A 21343-nucleotide genomic window follows, 5' to 3' on the forward strand; every position below is an offset into this window, starting at 1 on the left:
TCTTTAAACTAAATATCTCTAGTCCCTTTTAGTGCGCCTTAAAGTTTGATTCAGTTGGAGGGACTTCTTTAAGAAGAAAAAACATGTATCAAAAACAAGAATAAAGAATGGTTAATAACTACATTCCTATCAACAAGTACCTCAAATAGAAAAGAATTAAGTGCTCCGAAGAAAAGATACAGCAGCTAAATGGAAAAGAAAACAAGACCCCTATATATGATGCCTACAAGAGACTCATTTCAGATTTAAAGACACACAGACTAAAAAGAAGGGGATGGAAAAAGATCCTGCCCTGATGGACCTAGAGGGTATTACGCTGAATGAAATAAGTCAGATAAAGACAAATATCATGATTTCATGTACACGTGGAATCTAAAGAGCAAAATAAACAACAACAAAAACAAACGTATAGATACAGAGAATATTTTGAGGGCTACTAGATAGGAGAAGAATTGGGGACGGCAACAAAAAGAGCAAAGGGATTAAAAAGCACAAATGGATAGTTACAAAACAGACATGGAGATATAGAGTGTAGCATAAGGAAAATAGTTAATAATGTTGTAATAAATATGTAAGGAAAAAGAGGGGTACTAGATTTAGTGAGGTGATCACTTTGTGAGTTATACAGATCTCTAATCACTATGCTATACAACTGAAACTAATATATTATTGTATGCCAACTATAACTGAAATAACCTCACCGAATTGCACAATGTAAATCCGAGCAATTAACTGTCTATTACATTTCAATAAAGCCGGAAAAAAATTTTTTTTGATTCATATCCTTGCTATCCAGGTTGCTCTGCTTTGAACAATCTCTACTTTTCAATACTCCTTTATAACTGGTTCCATACAATATAACAGATATGGTAAGATTATAACTGAGCATACTTCAGTACTTTTACCTTCCTGTTCTGGACACAAATATTATTAAGACTAAATCAGGCATTCTTTAAAAAAATTTATTTTACCTTTTAAGTTTAATGGGGTAACACTGATTAATACAATTATATATTTTCAGGTGTACATTATAATTTGACATCTATATATTCTATTGTGTGATTACCACCCAAAGTCCAGTTTCCTTCAGCTATATTTGATCTCCTTTACCCACTTCACCCTCCTCCATCCCCCAAAATGACCCCCTTTACCCCAGCTATTTCTTCCCTCCTCCCCCACCCCCATCCTCTAAATTAGGTATTCTGACAGTCAAATCATATCAATGATTTTGTTTACATCAACAGTAACTGACTTACTAGATGTGAGGCACTCTATTACGTGAAGGGAAGAACACAAGTACAAATAAAATATTGTCCTTGACCTCAATAAGCTGACAGTATTTATGAAGACATAAGTGTCTAAGACTACAAGAGGTGTTGCAGTGTTATGTGAAAGCAACGAATGGAATAATTAATTCTCAATGTGCAAGGTGGAAGAGGGCAAGGCATAATGAAAGTAAAATTTTGCCAGGTGATGAAGCAGAAGTGAGTTCCAGGCTACCATGGGATGAGCTTCTTTTCCACATGATCCCAGTGAGGGCTCCATTCTGATGTGCCTCCTTGTACAATGTGTGTACTGTACCAGCAACTTGTTGTAAACAGGCACTATAAGATATTCTAAAGTGAGCATGCAGAAGGCAATGTCAGTTCAAGCATCAAACAATCCATTATACAAATGTCCCTTCAAATGTTCTATGTAGGTAAATGTATATGGTGAAGGAGAAAAGAAAAATAAACTCTAAAGATTTCCAGCTGAATCAATGTATAAAGGTCATTGAATATTCTAATATGAGAAGACAAAATGATCAATCTGAGACTCTTCCCTGTCTGAATCACATGATAGAAAGGATAAAAGGAATAATATTCTATGCTAAGACAGCCAGGCAAGGTCTCTGAAAGTTATCTTGACCATAACCAGAACTAAAAATTAAAATATAAACTTGCTTCATATATTTTCTCCCAAAAGTAATCACAACGAACACTAGACATTTAGAATTGGTCTAAGCAAACCACGCATCATTTAATGTATTTGCTGATTTCTCTCTCATAAGAATAATATGAAGAGGAAGAAAATGGGAGGGCTATTAAGTTTTGTGTTCATCTGCTGCATTTTGGTAAACTGGTATCTTTAAATAAGTCTGGCCATCAAGGGTGTTTAGTTTAACTGGGATTATGTGGTTCAGAGAGGAAACATGACAGTCTTAATCTAGGGACCTTAAGTATGAACAAAGGTAACAAAGGCAAGAAATTAAACAGCATATCTGGAGAATATGTGCAACAGGGTGTTAAAATGAAACCATTTCAATCTTCGTTTGGGTGGAGGCCCCAAACAACGGATACTGTATTACAAAAAGAAGTGCTAGGCCACCTATTCAAGGATTTGGTGGAAAACTATTTTTCAACCTTGAGTTACACTACTTTCAACATTCAAAGAGTTAAACATTAGAAAAGAATTTTTGCGGAGAGTGACTGCCAAGAAAAGGGTTGAGGCATGTTTGCTATTTGTCTCAAGTCTATGGAAAATATGCCACATTTTAAAAAAATCTGAAAGGTATGAGTCTGATTTAAACTCTCGCTAAGACTAGGAAGATTGCTTACCATCTCCCAACAGTACATAAAAGCAATACAGTGCAGTGGTTGAGGAGGTTTGCATCCTGGTTCTGCCATTTATACCTGTGACCCTAGGCAGGTCACTAAACTGTACCTTAATTTCTTCAGCAGTAAAATAAAGAAGAGAACCTATCTCAGAGAGTTCTGAAGATTAATTGGCTTAATACGTATACAGTGCTTGTAACAGGACCAAGCACAAAATAAATCCTAAACAAACACTGGCTGCTCCTGCTGCTGCTATTATAACTATTAAAGACCTTTCTTTCTTACTCAAACCTTGCCTCTCTCAATCCTGGAGGGGTCAGAAATTACAGTCAGCAAAGAGGAGGAGTAAAAGGGCAAAGAGGGGGAAAAACAGAAAGAAAAAGGAAGTCAAATAACCTCACTTTTACTGCATGCCTGAATGAGGCCTGAGGTGGGAAAACTTTGACTCTGAATTACATTTACTAGTTCTTGAAACTAATGTTTTTATTTCCTGAAAGTGACCAAAGTTATTAAGACGTGCCCTTCAAGGAGCTGGAGGGAGAACTAACACTGTAGAATAAATTGAAACGGACAGTGGAGGACAAAAATTAAATGGACTCTGAGTACCTTCTGTAAGTCAAACTTGTTCAATGGAATGGTTACACATACAAAGTCTGATATAGCTGGAGGTATGGGATGAGAGAAGGATGAAGAATATACTGGAAAATGCCTTGTATTTATTACATGAATTTCTCAACACACATCTGTGGAAACTTAAGTCTTATTACATACTCTATAATAAAAAATCACAAAGATAATATAACTTGAAAATAACGCAATATCATATATTGTGGCAAAGCTTGGGATGAACTACATTATTTTAAAAAGTCATACATAATATGGATCATTCAGAAAAGAAGCCAGAAAGTATAACCTGAAATTTTTATAAATTAGATAATTCTGTTAAAGAAACATCTCATTTCTCTCCATGTGTGTAGATGAATATGCATGTGTGTAGTTATATATTTGGAGCTCATTTAAAACTCCTGAGTAAAGATAAATATTTCTTAATTCCAATTACTAATGTAGAGGTTATGCAGCATTTACTAATGTAGAGGTTATGCAGCATTTAAGAGTAACATAAATATATTTGTGTAATAGTTTTGCAATTTGAACTAGTAATTCAGAAATAGTTTTTTTCCCACTCCTTTGATTCCAAATTACTGATGGGATATTATATATGCTTATGAAAGATGTAATTGCTAATAATATAGACTTGAAGGAGAAAAAAAAATCCTATGATTTTGTTTTGTAATTAGGTTGAAAATTTTTTGCTAAATAAGGTATAAGCCTAGATAAACGACAATGATATTAGTTTCACAAATCCTACTTTTTGAATTCTAACACTTCTATTTACTAGTCGGGCATTAAATTTTAGTCAAGTTATTTTACCTTCATATGCTTTAGTTTTCTCACATGTAAAACAGGAATAAGGGAAAATTATACTTTCAAGACAGTCAAGAGGATTAAATTGCACAATTCCTAGTACAAGGTAAGCATTCAGTGTTAGCCACTATTATTACCCTAGAAAAGATGTGAATAAAAATGGAAATCAAATTTCAAAATGTCTACTCTATTTCTTATATGACACAGAACACATCTTGAATATGTACATTTTGCTATAAAGATTAGTTCATGGGAAGAATTATCAGAGGATCTGCGATTAAAATGGAGTAGTAATTCTCAGCATATAAAGTGACGAGGCTGCCTAAAATAATTAAAGAGAAAGTAACGAGAGACTGCTAACCTTGAAAGTAATTTGGGAGGATGGGAAAACGTGATATTTAATAATAATTTGTATGTTTAAGTACCCAGTCACATCTCGAAACTGGATGTTTACAAATGAGACAAGATTTTAATTACCCTAAAACTGAACTGAGATCATTTCATTCCCACTGTATATTCTAATTAAAACCAATCAAGGACAGAAAAGGTTAAGGAGAAAAACATATAGTTATAAGAGGTTTATCCAGATAGAAATTTATATGTGAAGTTCTCTGTACTAGTTGACTGTCTACTATGTAGCAGACATAACTAGCTTTAGATAGTATCTAACTTGAGGTAAGATGAATAATATTCTGATTTTGTGGAGGAAATTGAAACTTGGAATATTACTTTGTTCAAGATCACTCACTTATGTTTATGCCATACTAAGGACCTTATAGGTAGCCATTGGGGAGTAGTATAGTTATATCTAAAATTTGTAAAGATTATCCTAGTGGCAATATAAAGGGTAGATTTAATGGTGGCTATTACAGCAGTGCAAGTATATGATAAAATTGAACCAAATCAAGTGGCAATGAGGATAGAGAAAATACATCTAAGAATATTTAGGAGGTAAAACCACCTGAACATGAGTCTACTGGGGATAAGGTAGGGGAGTAGCTAGAAGAATCTGACCCTGGGTCTCCGGCATGGATAATTGAGTACATAGTATTTTCATCAAAGAAGATAGAGAATGAGAGAAAGGACTGGTTTTGGTAGGTATTAATGATGAATAGAAAGAAATATTTTTAGTCATGCTAAATCTGAAAATACCTCAGAGAGAAATACCTGAGTGCAACTTTATATATGAAGTTGTCCATTCTGGTCTGGAGTTCAGGGAAGAGGTTAGAGCTGGACCTAAATACCGCATTTTACGTACTGATAAATTTCATTCTGCTGAATGTTAGAGCTGAAGACATCTGAAGAATGTGTGGAGAAGAGGGCAGAAATGCAAGCTGTAAGAAGCTTAGTGCAGGAAGAACAAAAGGATTTAGTGAAAACATTTTATGGTGCCTAATTTATCTTTTGATCCTGTTTGGTATCTAGAATACACACAAAAGAGGCAGTACAATATGTGAATGGATAAATATGTCATGAAACTTCTATCTGATCTGGCTATTTAAAGTGCCTACATTTATAATCAGTGGTTAAAAGGTGAAAAGTTGCAATTTGAACTTACAGTCTTGAATTTGAATTAAAAGCATCAGCATGAACTCATAATGTAGTTAATTTTCAGGAATGAATATCCCCAGCACCCAGACTGGCTTCCAAATTCCATTTTTCCCACTAAAAGAAACCATGGCTCCTTAGAGAAATGGCTGATTATACTTCTGAGCTACTAAATGTCCACCTGAAACATCTTACCGAAGAGCAAGGTAGCTATCAAAGATACCTGGGGTTAGTCAAAACTCAAGTCACTTTGAGGAGGGTCTCAATGGCCAAAAATGGAATAATAAACTGAAACACATAAAATATGTTTAAATTCATGAATTCATATCACACTAGAAACGAAGACAAAGCCTCATCTTTAAAAGATACTACTGAACTAAATTATTTTGAAAACTGCTCCTAAAAAAGAGGAAATAAAAAATTTCCGATACAAATGTCATTTCTAGGTAATCGAAATATGAAAGAGGTAGCTCATAGAATTAGTCCAGCTAATAAATGAAGAATCAGAATTAATGGATCACCATTTTGCACTCTTCCTACTATGAAGAGGCACTGATCATCAATGACATAACTTCAGAAAGAGAGCAGTAAGACATTCGAAAGAAAACAAAATCTGCTCAAATTTCCAGACCTAACCACCAATCTACAGGAAATACAGAAGTGACAGGAATATGTTAAGCTACACCACTGCAATGCAAACAACAAAATCTAGACAGTGAGAAACTACAGAACAAAAGACTTGGTTTTTCCTACTAATAAACAGCAAGGAAAAAAAAGGATAAAGGGGGAACTAAAATAGGGAACTTGTAGATTAAAAAACAAAAGATTTTATGAACCAGTCAGACTGTGTGCATGTTATTTGAAAAAATTAATGTATAAAAAATAAATTTATAAGTTAATTGGAAATTTGTGTCTGACCATTTCATAATGTCAAAAAAGTATTGTTAATTTTTAATGTGATAACATGGCTATGCACTTTTATAAAACATCTTTATTAAGATAACTCACATCCTATACAAGCCGTCCTTTTAAAATGTTCAATTCAAAGGTTTTTTAGTATATTCAGATATGTGCAACAATCACCAATTTTAGGACACTTTCACCTCACCACTTAAAAAGGAAACCTTGTATACATTAGCTATCAACTCCCCTCCCCAAACACACCTCACCTTCTAATCTACTTTTTGTTGTCATAACTTTCCTTATTCAGGACTTTCATATGAATGGAATATAATTTGTGACTGTGGCTGGCTTTGTTCACTTAGCAGAATGCTTTCAAGACTCATCCAAGTTGTAGCATGTATCAGTCTTCATTAATTTTTCTGGCTGAATAGTACTCTGTTGTATGGGTATAGTACATTTTCTTTATCCATTCATCAGTTGGACATCTGAGTTGCTTCTACCTTTGGGCTACTATGAATAATGCTGCTATAAACATATACAAGTTCTTGTATGGACACGTTTCCAGCTTTCTTGCACATATATGTATGCAGTGGAATTGAGTCCTGTGGTAACTCTTTATTGAGAAACTGCCAGACTGTTTTCCAAAGTGGCTGTACCTTTACATTGCCCCAACAACGTATGAAAATTCTGATTTCTCCATATCCTTTTTTCAGTATTGTTTTGAATATTCTGGGTTCCTTGTAACTCTATATGAATTTTAGAATCAGGGTGTCAATCTCTATAAAGTCAGTGGGGATTTTGATAGGGATTATGCTCAGTTTATAGATTAGACTGGGGAGAACTGCTACTTCACAATGTTGAGTCTTCCGAATCATGAACAAAGGGTGGTTTTCCATTACTTAGACCGTCTTTAATTCCCTTAAACAATATTTTGCAGTGTCTAGAGTATGTGTTAAACATCCTGTCAAATTTATTCCTATTTAATTCTTTTTAATGCTATTGTGAATGGAATTGTATTCCTAATTTCATTTTCGATGGTTCATTGTTCACAGTATTCCTTTATAATCTTTATTATTCCCTTCCATCTGTTTGCTATAGATTTAGTTTGTTCTTTTTACAGTGTCTTAAGGTGGAAGGTTGATTTGAGGTCTTTATTTTTGGTTAATATAGGCATTTACAGGTATACATTTCTAATTAAGCAATGCTAAAGCAGGATGTCATAAATTTTGGCATATCATACATTCCATTTTCAATCACTCAGAATGTTTTCTGATTTCCTATTTGATTTTTTTCTTTGACCCACTATTTAGAAATATGTTTGTTTTTGCTATTAAGTTGTTTTAAGCTCTTTAAATATTTTGGATATTAAACTCATTGTATAGATAATTTGCAAATTATTTTCCACCATTCAGGTTGCCTTTTCATTTTGCTGATGCCTTACTTTACTGTGCAGATGATTTTTAGTGTGTTGTAGTCCCACTTATTTTTACTTTTGGAGTCATATTCCAAACATCAACACCTAGACTAATAGTAAAGAGCTTACTGCCTGTGTTTTCTTCTAGAAGTTTTATGGTTTCAGGTCTTACACTAAAGTCTTTAGTCAATTTTCAGTTAATTTTTGTGTATGCTGTAAAACAGTGGTCTAGTTTAATTCTTTTGAATCTAACTGTTCAGTTTTCCCAACACCATTTATCTCAGAGACTCTTCTTTCCCCATTGTATACTCTTTGTTGTAAATTGATCATATTGTTAAATATATTTGTCTATTCTGTTCCGTCACTGATCTGTGTCTTTTTTTTTGTGCAAGTACCATACTGTTTTGAACACAACAGTTTTGTAGTAGAGTGTGATATCAGAGAGCATAATACCTCCAACTTTGTTCTTTTACAAGACTGCTTTGGCTATTCATGGCTTTTTATGGTTCCATATAAATTTTCAGATTGTTTTTCTGTGCAAAATGCTATTAGAATTTTGATAGAAATTGCACTGAATCTGTAGATTGCTTTGGGCGATATAGACATTTTAATGGTATTAATTCTTCCAATCCATGAACACAGGATATCTTTCCATTTATTTGTCTTTTCCAATTTCTTTCATCAATGTGCTATAGTTTTCAGTGTACAGGTCTTTCACCTCCTTGGTTAAATTTATTCTTAGGTATTTTACTCTTTTTGATGCAACTGTAAGTGAGATTTTCTTAATTTCTCTTTCTGACAGTTATTAGTGCAGAGAAACTACTAATTTCTGTATACTTTTATATTCTGCAACTTGACTGAATTCATTTATTAGTTCTAACGGTTTATTGGTGGAATCTTTAGGGTTTTCTACATAAAGTATCATGTCATCTGCAAACAGTGAGTTTTACTGCTTCCTTTCCAATTTGGATCCTTTTTATTTCTTTTTCTTGCTTAATTATTGTGAGTAGGACTTTCCAATACTACGTTGAATAAAAGTAGAGGGCATTATTGTTTTATTCCTGATCTTAAGAAGAAAAGCTTTCAGCTTTTCACTGTTGAGTATGATGTTACCTGTGGGTCTGTCATATACAGCCTTTATTATATTGAGGTACATTCCCTCTATATCCACTTTCTTGAGAGCATCATAAATGCTCAATTTTTCAAATGCCTTTTCTGTATCTACTGAATAATCATATGATTTTTTTCTTTGTTAATGTGGTGTGTCATGTTGACTGATTTGTGGATGTTGAATCATCTTTTCATTCTGGAATAAATCTCATTTGATTATGGTGTATAATCCTTTTAATATTGTTGAATTCAGTTTGCTAACATTTTGTTGAGGATTTCTGCATCAATGTTTATCAAGGATATTGGCTTGTAATTTTCTTTTTTGTGTGGTGTCCTTTTCTGGTTTTGGCATCAGGGCAATGTAAAATGAGTTTGGAAGTGTTCTCTCCTCTTGAATTGTTTTGGAAGAGTTTGAAAAGGATAGGTATTAATTCTTTCAATGTTTGGTAGAATTCACCAGTGAAGCCATCAGGTTTTGGACTTTTGTTTGTTGGGAGTTTTTTGATAACTGATTCAATCTCTTTACTAGAACCATTACTATTCAGATGTTTTTCATCATGGTTCATTCAGTCTTGGAAGATGGTATGTTACTAGAAATTTATCCATTTCTTATAGGTTGTTCAATTTGTGGGCATATAATTATTCACAGTAGTCTCTTATAATTCTTTGTATTTCTGTGGTATCAATTATAACTTCTTCATAATCTGATTTTAGCTTTTTAAGCCTTTTTTTCTCTTGGTGAGTCTAGCTAAAGGTTTGTCAATTTTGTTTATCTTCTCAAAGAAATAGTTCTAAGTTTCATGATCTTTTCTATTGTTTTTCTAGTCTCTAGTTCATTTATTTTTGCCCTGATCGCTACTATTTCCTTCCTATTAACTTTGGGCTTCATGGCTTCATTTGTCCTTCTCTTGAACATTTCCTTTAAGTGTAAAGTTGGATTGTTTGAGATTTTTGTTTCTTGAGGTAGGCCTGTATCGTTATGAACTTCCTTTTTAGAAATGCTTGTGCTGCATCCCATAGATTTTGGAATGCTGTAATTCAGTTTTCATTTGTCTCAGGTATTTTTTGATTTTTCCTTTGATTTCCTGGCTGATCCATCGGTTGTTCAGGAGCACACTGTTTAATCTCCACGTATTTGTGATTTTCAGTTTTCTTTTTGTAACTGATTTCTGGTTTCATGCCACTGTAGTCAGAGATGCTTGATATGATTTTAATCTTCTTAAATTTATTAAGATTTGTTTTGTGGCCTAACATGTGATCTATCCTGGAGAATGCTCCGTATGCTGCTTTTGGATGGAATATTCTATATATACCCATTAAGTCCATATAGTCAAATGTGTCATTTAAGGCCAATGCTTATCTTACTGATTTTCTGTCTGCATGATCTATCCATTGATGTAAGTGGAGTATTAAAGCCCCCTACTATCTTTGTACTGCTACTTTTCTCTTTAGGTCTGTTAATATTTACCTTATATACTCAGGTATTCCTATGTTGAGAATATCTGCAAATAATATATCATGTTGGACTGACCCTTTACCATTATGTAATACCATTGTCTTTTATTAGTCTTTGCTCTAAAGTCTATTTGGTCTGATGTAAGTATAGCTACACCTACTATCTTTCTGTTTCCATTTGCTTGGATTATCTTTTTCCATCCCTTCACCTTCAGTCTGCATGTATCCTTAGATCTGAAGTCTCTTGTAGGCAACATATAGATGAATCGTTTTTTTGTTTTTTTTTTTTTTTAAATCTATTCAGCCACTGTAATCTTGATTGGAGAATTCAGTCCCTTTACAATTAAAGTAATTATTGATTGGTATGTACTTACTGACACTATGTTAATTATTTTTCTGGCTGTTTTTGTAGTTCCTCTCTTCTCTTGTGGTTTTATGACTTCCTTTAGTATTATGTTTACACTCTCTTTGTAGCTACTACGAAGTTCAAATATAACAGCCTACATATAGAAGTTTTTTTGATAGCAATTTAAGTTTGAATATATTCTAAAAACTCTTTAATTTTACCATGTTTTAGATGTCATATTTCACATCTTTTTATGTATACCATAACTAATAGTTAATTTTATTAGTTACACACCACATAATGACGTTTCTGTCAATGACGGACCTCACATATGATGGTACTTTCATAAAATTATACTGGAGCTGAAAAGTTCCTATTGCCTAGTGACACTGTAGCCACTGTTAATATTGCAGTGCAATGCATTACTCACATGTCTGTGGTAAGGCTGGGGTAAACAAACCTACTGCACTGCCAGTCATATAAAAGTATAGCATATACAATTACGGTAGCAGGTCATACTATCCAGGTTTGCAAAAGCACACTCTATGATGTTTGCACAATGATGAAATTGCTTAATGATGTATTTCTCAGAACTTACTTGTTATTATTAAGCACTGCATGGCAGTACTTTTATCTTTTAAGCTTAATAATTTTATAGGTGGCAAATCCACTACCTTTACTATTTATTTGCCTTCACCAATGAGCTTTTTACTTTCATATGTTTTCTTGTTACTAGTTAGTGCCCTTTTCAGCTTACAGAAGTATCTTTAACATTTCACGTAAGGCTGGTTTAATGGTGATTAACTCTTTTAGCTCTTGCTTATCTGGAAGACTTTATTTTTTCAATTCTAGACAGAACTGAAATTTTTTCAATGCAGGGTAGAGTATTCTGGTTGTAAACTTTCTCCTTTCAGTACTCTGCTTAAATCATGCTACTCCTTCTGGCCTGCAAAATTTTTGTTGAAAAATCAGCTTATTGTCTTATGAGGTTTCCCTTGCATGTAATATGTTGTTTTTCTCTTGCTGCTTTTAAGGTTCTTTAACTTTTGATATTTTAATTATAATTTGTCTTGGTGTGGATCTCTTTGGGTTCATCTTATTTGGAAATCTATGAGCTTTTTAGTCTTTTTAGTTCTCCAGGTTAGGGAAGTTTTCGGCCATTATTTCTTCAAATAAGTTTTCTGCCCCTTTCTCTTCTCCCTCTGGGACCCCTATAATGAGAATATTATTCCACTTGAGGTAGTCCTATAGGTCTCTTAAGCTGTTTTTTTTTTAAACATTATTTTTTTTTCTTTTTGCTACTCTGTTTGGCTAAGTTCCACTGCCCTGTCTTCCAGGTCACTGACCTGTTCTTCTGCATCATCTTGTCTGCTATTGTTATGTATTTTCAGTTCAGTTATTGTATTCTTCAATTCTGGGACTTCTATCTGGTAATTTCTTATATTTTCTCTCTTTGAAATTCTCACTTCATTCACATATTCTCCCAGAGTTCAGTGAGCATCTTTATGATTCTTATTTTGAACTCTTTATCAGGTAAAATTACTTCTGTTTCATTAAGGTCCCCCCACCACCCCCGGGGGGTTAGCTTGCTTTTTTGTTTGGAACACATTCCTTTGTTTCCTCATTATGCCTGACTCCTTTTGTTTCTATGGGAGCTACCTCTCCCAGTCTTGAAGAAGTGGCCTTGTGAAGTCACTGAAACTTATTGTTCAATCTTACCCTGGTGCTAGATTGAATTTGGAACTTTCCTGATTGTCTAAGCAGCCTGATTTATTCTTAATAGGTCCTAGTTGTTGATGCTGTGCCAAGCCCTGTCAGGATTCCAAAGGGAGGGATCTCAGTTAGTAATTAGTTTCAGGCTCACTGGAAGCCAAACCCTCATGTAGCAGCTTTTAAAGCATGCAAATTTATACAGTCCTGTGAGACTACAGTCATAATCCTGCTCATCTACAGACCAGCACATTGGAAGGTGTCCCCTTGGGACAGTTGTAAAAATCAGGGGTCCAGACAAATGTATAAGCTCCTTTCAGGGAGGTTCTAGCAAGCTGCTGCATGGCCAAGAGAGTGCAAATATGGTGTCTTTTGGCCTATTTTCCCTGGGAGATTCTCCATAGCCTCTAGGTATGTGGTAGACCTGAAGCCTGCCCCGCAGGCTAAAGGTCCGAAATAAGCAAATAGGCTTTTTTCATAGGTAGAATGAGGGTAAGTTTCTGTCTGTTGTCTTTACTGTACCCCGGGGTGGCAGCTTGCTAAGAACTGGCTGATTGTTTCAGTACCTTTGGGCCCAGGAATGATGCCCCCCTGGCCACCAGAGCCAGGTGTTCAAGGGGCATCCCCTGTGTGGACTGTGTGCATCCACTGACTTCCGCAGGCTGGATCTGAAACTAGGCAAGCCAGCTGGCCTTACCAAGGTAGGAATGCAAAAATGGCACCCACCAGTGTCAGTACCAGCAAGGTGGAGTGAGCACAAAAATGGTGCCTACCAGTGTCTCCATCCTTAAAGAGCGAGCCAGTAGGCCCATGTGCCTCCAGTGGATGCTCTAAGATTAGTTAAAGAATCTCCTTCACATATGGTCTAGACACTTTTCAAACTGCTACTTTTGCGCTGGGTCCCAGGATAATTGAGTTTGTGAATGAGCCCTTTAAGAGCAGACTGTCTCTTCTCCACAGCCTTTTGAGTATCGTGGACATAAGCCCTGTTGGTTTACAAGCCAGACAGGGAGCTTATCTCTTTGGTGCAGATTCCAAGAACTGGGGTGCCTGATGTGGGACACAAACTCCTTGCTCCTCAGGGAGCTCTGTATTTGTGAGATCCCTTCCAGCTGTGGGTCATCATGATGGGGGTGGGATTTTTGTGAGACCAAGTCTCTGACACTCTACTAGTCTCGATGTGATCCTTTTACCCTTTGTTGTGGAGGAGCTGTTCAGCTAGTTTTCTTTTCCAGAGGGAGGTGATCCATATGTAGCTCTATATTTGGTATGTCCATGGGAGGAGGTTGAGTTCAAAAGCTTCCTATACTGCCATCTTGAATCCAGCCAGTGAGAATTTTCTAATTTATCAGTTTAATATTTCTTCCACTTTTCTTAAGTCATATTTTCAGTGGTTACTCAAGTTTACCATCCTAATCTTATCAGAATCAACTTCTAATTTTTACTACCTTAATATCAGTGATATGTAGAAACATTATATAGCTTTACACCTATATAGCTTTACACCTCCCTCCTTTTTAGTACTATACATATTACATATATTAATGTTACAAACACAATAATACTTTGTTATAATGATCACTTCACCAATTGTAGTCATTTGTGTAGCTCACTACAGCTTTGCTCCCACCTACTGTATTTACGGCATTATTGGCAAATACATTACACATCCATTACATGTTTATATGTTATAGTCCCAACATATAATGCACATATTTTGTAAGTTGTTTTTTAAATCAGTTATGAAGAGAAAGAAAAGATATTAATTTCTACTGTTTGGTATAATTACCTATTTACCTATACCAGTGTTCTTTTTGGTTATGTGTATGCATTTGAATTACTATCGGGGGGTCATTTGCTTTCAGCCTTAAAAACTTTTTAGTATTTCTGGTAAGGAGGGTCCGCTAGCAAGAAACCAATTTATTTATCTGGAAAATCTCTGCTTTAATTTTAGAAAGATAGTATAGGATTCTTGTTTGAGTTTTTTTCCCCCTTTGAGTATTTTGAATATGTTTTTCCACTGCTTTCTGGCCTCCCTTATTTCTAAAAGTCAGCTTTACTTTTTTAAAAGTCAGCTGTTACTCTTATTGGGGGTGGCGGGATTCCATTTTAAATGACAAGTTGTTTTTCTCCTGCTGCTTTCAAGATTTTCTCCTTGTCTTTGCCTTTCAACATTTTTACTATGATGTGTATGTTTGTAGATCTCTTAGCATTTTTCTTATTTGGAATTCATAGGGTTTTCTCGATGTATAGGTTATTATTCTTGAAGAAATTTGGTGAGTTTCCTGCTGTTGCTTCTTCAGATATTTTTTCTACGTCTATCTCTTCTCTCTAGTACTCTCATTATATTTTTGTTGGGGTATTGGATGGTAGTCCACATTTTTTTGAGACTGTTCATTTTTATCTTTTTTTCTATTTTTTGGTTTGCATAATCTTTACTGAGCTCTGATCAAGTCTGCTAAATCTTTCTTTTGCCAAGTCAAACCTACTGTCAAGCCCCTCTAGTGAATTTTTAATGTTATTGTACTTTTCAATTACAGAATTTCTATTTACTACTGATACTATTTTATGTGAAATTGTCATTTTATTTTCCTTTATTAATCATGCTTTCCTTTAGTTCTGTGGACATACTTATAATGGCTACTTTGAAATTCTTTTCTGTTAAATCTGTTGTCTGGTCTCTCTCATACAAGCAATTTTTGTGTTGCCTGTTTTTTTCCCAGCGTATGGGTCATATTTTCTTGTTTCTCTGCATGCTTCGTACTTTTTTGGGAAACTAAATGTATTCAATAATGTATTATAGCAACTCCAGTTACTGTCCCCCACACCTTACTTCCCAGTATTTGTCATTGATATTTGCTAGTTTATTTTTTAGTTACCAGCTGCTCCTCAGAGAGGTTCATCTTCAGTTATCGTGGATTTACAGTGATACTGGCAGGGCTCACTCTCTTTCTCTAAACACACCTAAGTGTTAAATTCCACTAATTGCTCTATTGTTTTTCAGCAATGCCCTGGGACACAAATTGCTCCACAAATTAATCAAATTGTGGCTTCTCTGAAGGACTAGTTTCTGAAAACCCTCTTTGATATTTGTTCTGACCGCAGGAAGTCTCTTCCCAGCTGTCTCATTCTCTGGATCTCCCTGCAGACTAACCAGTATACCGCCTAGGCTATATATTTATTAAGTCCTCAATCTTCTCCAGTTGTCTTTCAACACAAACTGTTCCTGACACCAACTGTAGCTCTGAAGTTCTATACACTATGCTGTTTTGGGAAGAGATTAGGAGCTATCCGTTTTATGGTTTGCTTCTCCCTAGGGCAAAATCTCTGAGATAGAGTTTTGCAGTCAGAGATGGAGATAATGGCAAGCTTCTCTCTGAGAGATACCCCTGCTCTAGAAGCTTACTGCTTGATGAAGTGGGGACAGCAGCTAGAGGTCTTCTAGGCTTGACTTATCTGGATGGAAGCACTACTTTGTGAGCTGTAACAAGGATGAATAAGGTCCCAGTATTCTCAGTGTGTTGTGTCCAAGGTTCCGTAACTAGAGAATAAGTGAAAGAAGGGAGCCCCTACCTGTCAACCATACTCATTGTAACATTCAATGTAAATGGCTTAAACATACTAATTAAAAGACAGAGACTGTCAGAGTGGATTTGAGAGAGAGAAAAACCATGTTTCAAATATATTATGCTTAGAAGAAACTCAATTCAAATATATTTTAGGTGGGTTAAAAGGAAGAGGCTGGATAAAACATACACCATGCGAACACTAATCAAAAGAAAAGTTCAATCAGTCAATTGATTTAGAAGTAAAACAATTCTAAATGTGCATATTCTTTAAAAGAGAGCTTCAAAATACATGAAGCAAAACTGACAGTAATGAAAGGAGAAATACAAGTTCCCAATTTTATCTGGAGACAACACTCCTGTCTCAGCTATCAATATAACAGGTACACAGAAAATTAGGATGGATATAGAACTGAACATCAACCAACTAGATAAAAGTGACGTTTATAAAACATTCCATCCACTAACAGAATTAACAGAGTCTCCAAAGTATGTTCTCTAATCTTGAAATTAAACAAAAATCAATAACAGGAAGCTAACAACAAAACATCTCAAACACTTGGAAATTAAACAACATACTTTTAAATAATAATAGATCATAGAGCAAGACTCAAGGGACGTTAGACAGTATGTTGAATTGAACAAAAACAACATATCAAAATTTATGGGATGAAGCAAAAATAAGAGTTTAGAAGATGTGATACTGTGATTATTAATAAATATATATTTGGTCTTCATCCTCACTTCCACCACAGAGCTCTTAAGACATTTAGAATTTCCTAAGTGATGACAGCAGCAAAGGTGTCTCTTGTTATGTTAATGAACTGACTTTCAGAACATCTCTAAGGATGGTGGCAGGTTGAGCGCCAACCATATGATTAGAATGTTGAAACTTTTATTTCTGCCCCTATGACCTCCAGGGAGAGGAGAGAGGCTGGAGGTTGAATCCATCATGTCTCCATAAAATCCCCATAGGATGTGGTTCAAGGAGCTTTGGGTAGTTCAACATGTGGAAATTTGGGGAGAGTGGCACACTTGGAGAAAGCATGGAAGTTTCATGCCCTTTCCCTATACCCTGTCCTATGCATCTCTTTAATCTGGCTGTTCCTAAATTATATCCTTTTATAATAAACTGGTAATCTAACAAGTAACATGTTGCCATGAGTTTCGTGAGCTGCTCTCCTGAATTAATTGAACCCAAGGAGGGGGCTGTTGGAACTTTCAATCTATAGCTGGTCCTCAGAAGCACAGGTGAGACAACCTGAACTTCTGACTGGCATATGCAGTAAGGAGGAGGTTTCAAAGGACTAACCCCTTAACTGGAGAGGTTGACCCTATCTTTGGATAGTGTCAGAATTGAGTTAAATTGTAGAACCCCCAGGTGGTGTTGAAGATGTAGGGACCCTCCCTCCCACATTAGAATTAAATGCAGAACCCCTTTAGAGGGAAATTTATACCATTAAAAGCTTATATAAAAAAAATGAGTACAGTTTCAAATCAGTAGAGCTATAATCTTAAGAAGCTATAGAAAAGAACAAAATAAAACCAAAGCAAGTAGAACAAATTCATAAAGAGCAGAAATCAATAAAATTGAAGTAAAGTGAGAAAAAGCAATAAAACCAAATGTTTGGTCTTTAAAAAGATCAACAAAATTGATAAAGCACTGGCAAGATTGACAAAGAAAAAGAAAAGAAAAATTACTGATATCAGGAACGAAAGAGGGGATATATCAATTGTTGAAGTGTCCAGATTAGGCCCAAGATAGAGAAGCTTATGCTAAACCCCATGTCAGCAAACTGGAACTGAAGTTTCCATGCTCAGCTTTCCCAGAAAAGAAAGGCCTAAGCCAACCAAACAGTGCTTGCCTGCATAGCACAAGTTACCTAACCCGGCTGCAAGACATCTCTTCTCTCTGGAAAGTAGGAACGTAAAGCAGGAAAGTAACCTTGCTTTTACCCCATCAGCAGATGCCCTGTATAACTTTCTTGTTCTTGCTCACCTTGGTCTAGAAAACAATCTCACTTTATACAACCCTTTGGGAGCTCCACTTTATCTCTAGACTGGCTGCTGCCAGATTTAAGAATTGCTAAATAAATCCAACCAGATCTTTTCAAAATTTATGACTGTTGAATTTTTCCTTCAACACACTACAGCATACTGCAGACAACTGTACACACATATATTTGACAACAAAGATAAAATGGGCCAATTCTTGAGATAACCATAAACAAAATTCAACCAAGATGAACTAGGTAACCTGAATAATCCTATAACTATTACTGAAATTGAGTTCATAATTAAAATCCTTCTAAAGAGGAAAATGTCAAGGCCCAGATGGTTTCACTACAGAATTCTACCAAACACTCAAAGAAGTAACACCAATCATTTAATCTCTTCCAGAAAATAAACAAACACTTCTCATTTTATGAAGCCAACGGTATTGATATCAAAGCCAGACAGTGAGTACAAAAAGAAAACTACATAACAATATCCTTTGTGAACACAGATGTAAAAAATCCTCAACAAAAGACTATGAAATCAAATCCAGCAATACAAACAATAATAATACCACAATCAAGAGGACATGGGGTTAACCCTGGGATTATAAAGCTGGTTCAATATTAAAATATCAATCAATTTAAGGGAGGCTAAGGGAGAAATATCACATGATAATTTCAACTGATACAAAAAAAGCAAAACATTCCTTCATGATAAACTCTTAGCAAATCAGGAATAGAAAGGAACAAACTTCTTCAGCTTGATAAAGGGCAATTACAAAAAACTTACTGGTTGAAGACTGGATGCTTTCCTCCTAAGATCAGGAAAAAAGGCAAGGGAAAAAAGCCCCCAAAAGTGTACATATATTGGAAAGGAAAAAAATATAACTGTTCCTATTTAGATATGATTATCCACATCCAAGGAATCTTAAAAAAAAAAAAAGCCTCCTAGAGCTAATAATAAGTGACAGGATTCAGGGTTAACATAATGAAGTCAACTGTATTTTCACATAGTAGCAATGAACAATAGGAAATCTAAATTTAAACAAAATTTAATATCATTACAATAGCTCCAGAAAAAAAATACTTAAATATAAATCTAACAAAACATGTATAGGACCTACATGCTGAAAAGTATACAACACGGATAAAAGAAATCAAGGAAGACCTGAGTAAATGAAGAGACATGTTCATGTATTGAAGATACAATATAGTAGATATGTCAATTCTATTCAAATTGATCTAGAGAGTTAACATGGTTACAATTACAGCAGGATTTTTTGTAGATATAGATAGCTGATTCTAAAATTTATATAGAAAGGCAAAGGAACTAGAATAGACAAAACAGTTTTGAAAAAGGAAAAATTACAACAATCACACTAAGTTAAAGACTAATTATATAAAGCTACAGTAATCCAGAGTGGTAGTGGCCAAAGCATAGACACAGAGATCAATGCAACAGAATAGAGTTCAAAAATGTATCCACACAAACATGGCTGATGTTTTACAAAGGTACAAAAGCCATGCAACAAAGATAGTCATTTCAATAAATGTTGCAACAAATGAACGTCCATATACACCCTCCCCCCAGGCAAACAAAAAACACCTCGACTGAAACTTTATCTAAAAATTAACTCAAAATGGATAACAGATCTGAAAGTAAAGCTAAAACTATAAAACATTTATAAAAGATAGGAAAAAACCTTTATGACTGGGCAGTGGGTAAAGGGTTAGGAAAAGAGTCTGTAGACATTAAATCAACAGCACAATCAAAAGAAAAAAATGACAAACTAGACTTCATCAAAATTAAAAAAAAAATTACGCTCTGTGAAAACATTAAGAGAAATTATTTGTAAATTACACATGTCAAATAAGTTGTATCCAGAATATGTAAAAAACTCTTACAACTCAATGGTAAGAAAACTCAGTGAAAAAATGGGCAAGAGACTTTTGATTCTGAGCCGAGATAAAATATACTTCTCCCTATTTCTTCCACTTAGCATAGTTAAGCACTATATTACATATAAAATAAACATAAGATGATTTTGAGAAGTGAAAAAAAAGTGGAATACCCCCAGCCTCTGGTAACCACACTATTTTCTGTCTCTATGAATTTTACTGCACTAGGTACCTCATATAAGTGAAATCATCCGGTATCTAAACCTTTGTGACTGACTGGCTTACTTAGCGTGTCTTCACGGTCCATGTTTTCACATGTATTGGAATTTTCTTCCTTTTAAAAGGTTGCATAATATCCCATTGTGTATATACTTTATTCAACTGTTGTGGGACATTTGGGTTGTTTCCACAGGTTTTCAACCCCCTACTTAAACTAATGAAAGCAAGGTTTATTTACAAATTCAAAGAATCTCCAGGAAGAGAGAAATATTGGAGGTCATTTGGTTTCACTGCCTTCGAATACTTAAATCATTTGATGGAAGTTATCATAATCATAAAATTCTGGCATTTCACAGTATCATTTTGAATATGGTGGTTACCACTTCAAACTGTTCACATTTCTCTTTTCCAAGTTGGCAATTATCAGTATTTTAATTTATTTAGCCATGACTCATGACAGATGTTCATATGTGTGATACACCTCTATGGGCGAGGCCACTTTAGAAGGCTAACCACTATACCAATCACCCTGGCAAGGCCACTTGAAAAAGAAAAAACTGTATAAAATATATTTAACATAAAATTTGCCAGCCTAACCATTTTTAAGTGTACAGTTCAGTGGCATTAAGTACACTCACACTGTTACACAACCAGTACCATTACCTCTTTCCAAAACTTCTTTGGCAAGGCCAGATTTTGACAACACTCAAAAGAACTTTAGGAAACAAATGCAAATAGCATCAGACTTTATTTGGGCTTACTATTCCCTAAAGAGTTTTACAAAGCATATAAGAAATTTGTTCATCCATCTAAATATATTAAAGATTTTCATTTTTATATAAGGAAAATAACTGCATTCAATCTCACTTTTAAAAATTAAGCTTTGATGCTGAGAAGTAATCTTGATTAAAAAAATATGGAACACTCCATGAATTTGTGTATCATCCTTGGACAGGGCCATGCTAACTAATTTTCTGTATTGTTCCAATTTTAGTATATGTGCTGCCGAAGTGAGCATATCTGGATTTTTTTTTCTGATTCTCTGCCCCACATTTACTCAAAAGGCAGCAAATACGTAGGTAAAATTTATATAATTACATTGTATGCTACTGCAAATTTTTTCATTGTATCATTCTTGCTTATAGACAATATGAATA

At 34.8% G+C, this 21343-nt stretch overlaps 1 protein-coding gene and 1 non-coding gene across 4 annotated transcripts in view; both read right to left on the minus strand.

Moving 5' to 3' along the window:
- The window catches only part of ZBTB44 (zinc finger and BTB domain containing 44), a 66914-nt gene that overhangs the window by 28060 nt on the left and 17511 nt on the right, over positions 1 to 21343 (minus strand). The gene's annotated exons all lie outside the window — the stretch shown is intronic.
- On the minus strand, positions 21097 to 21204 carry LOC112470956. Its single transcript, XR_003043096.1, has one exon. It is a non-coding gene; the product is annotated as a U6 spliceosomal RNA (small nuclear RNA).

The sequence above is a fragment of the Pteropus alecto genome, unplaced genomic scaffold (genome assembly GCF_000325575.1).
Source record: "Pteropus alecto unplaced genomic scaffold, ASM32557v1 scaffold210, whole genome shotgun sequence".
Classification (NCBI taxonomy): domain Eukaryota; kingdom Metazoa; phylum Chordata; class Mammalia; order Chiroptera; family Pteropodidae; genus Pteropus; species Pteropus alecto.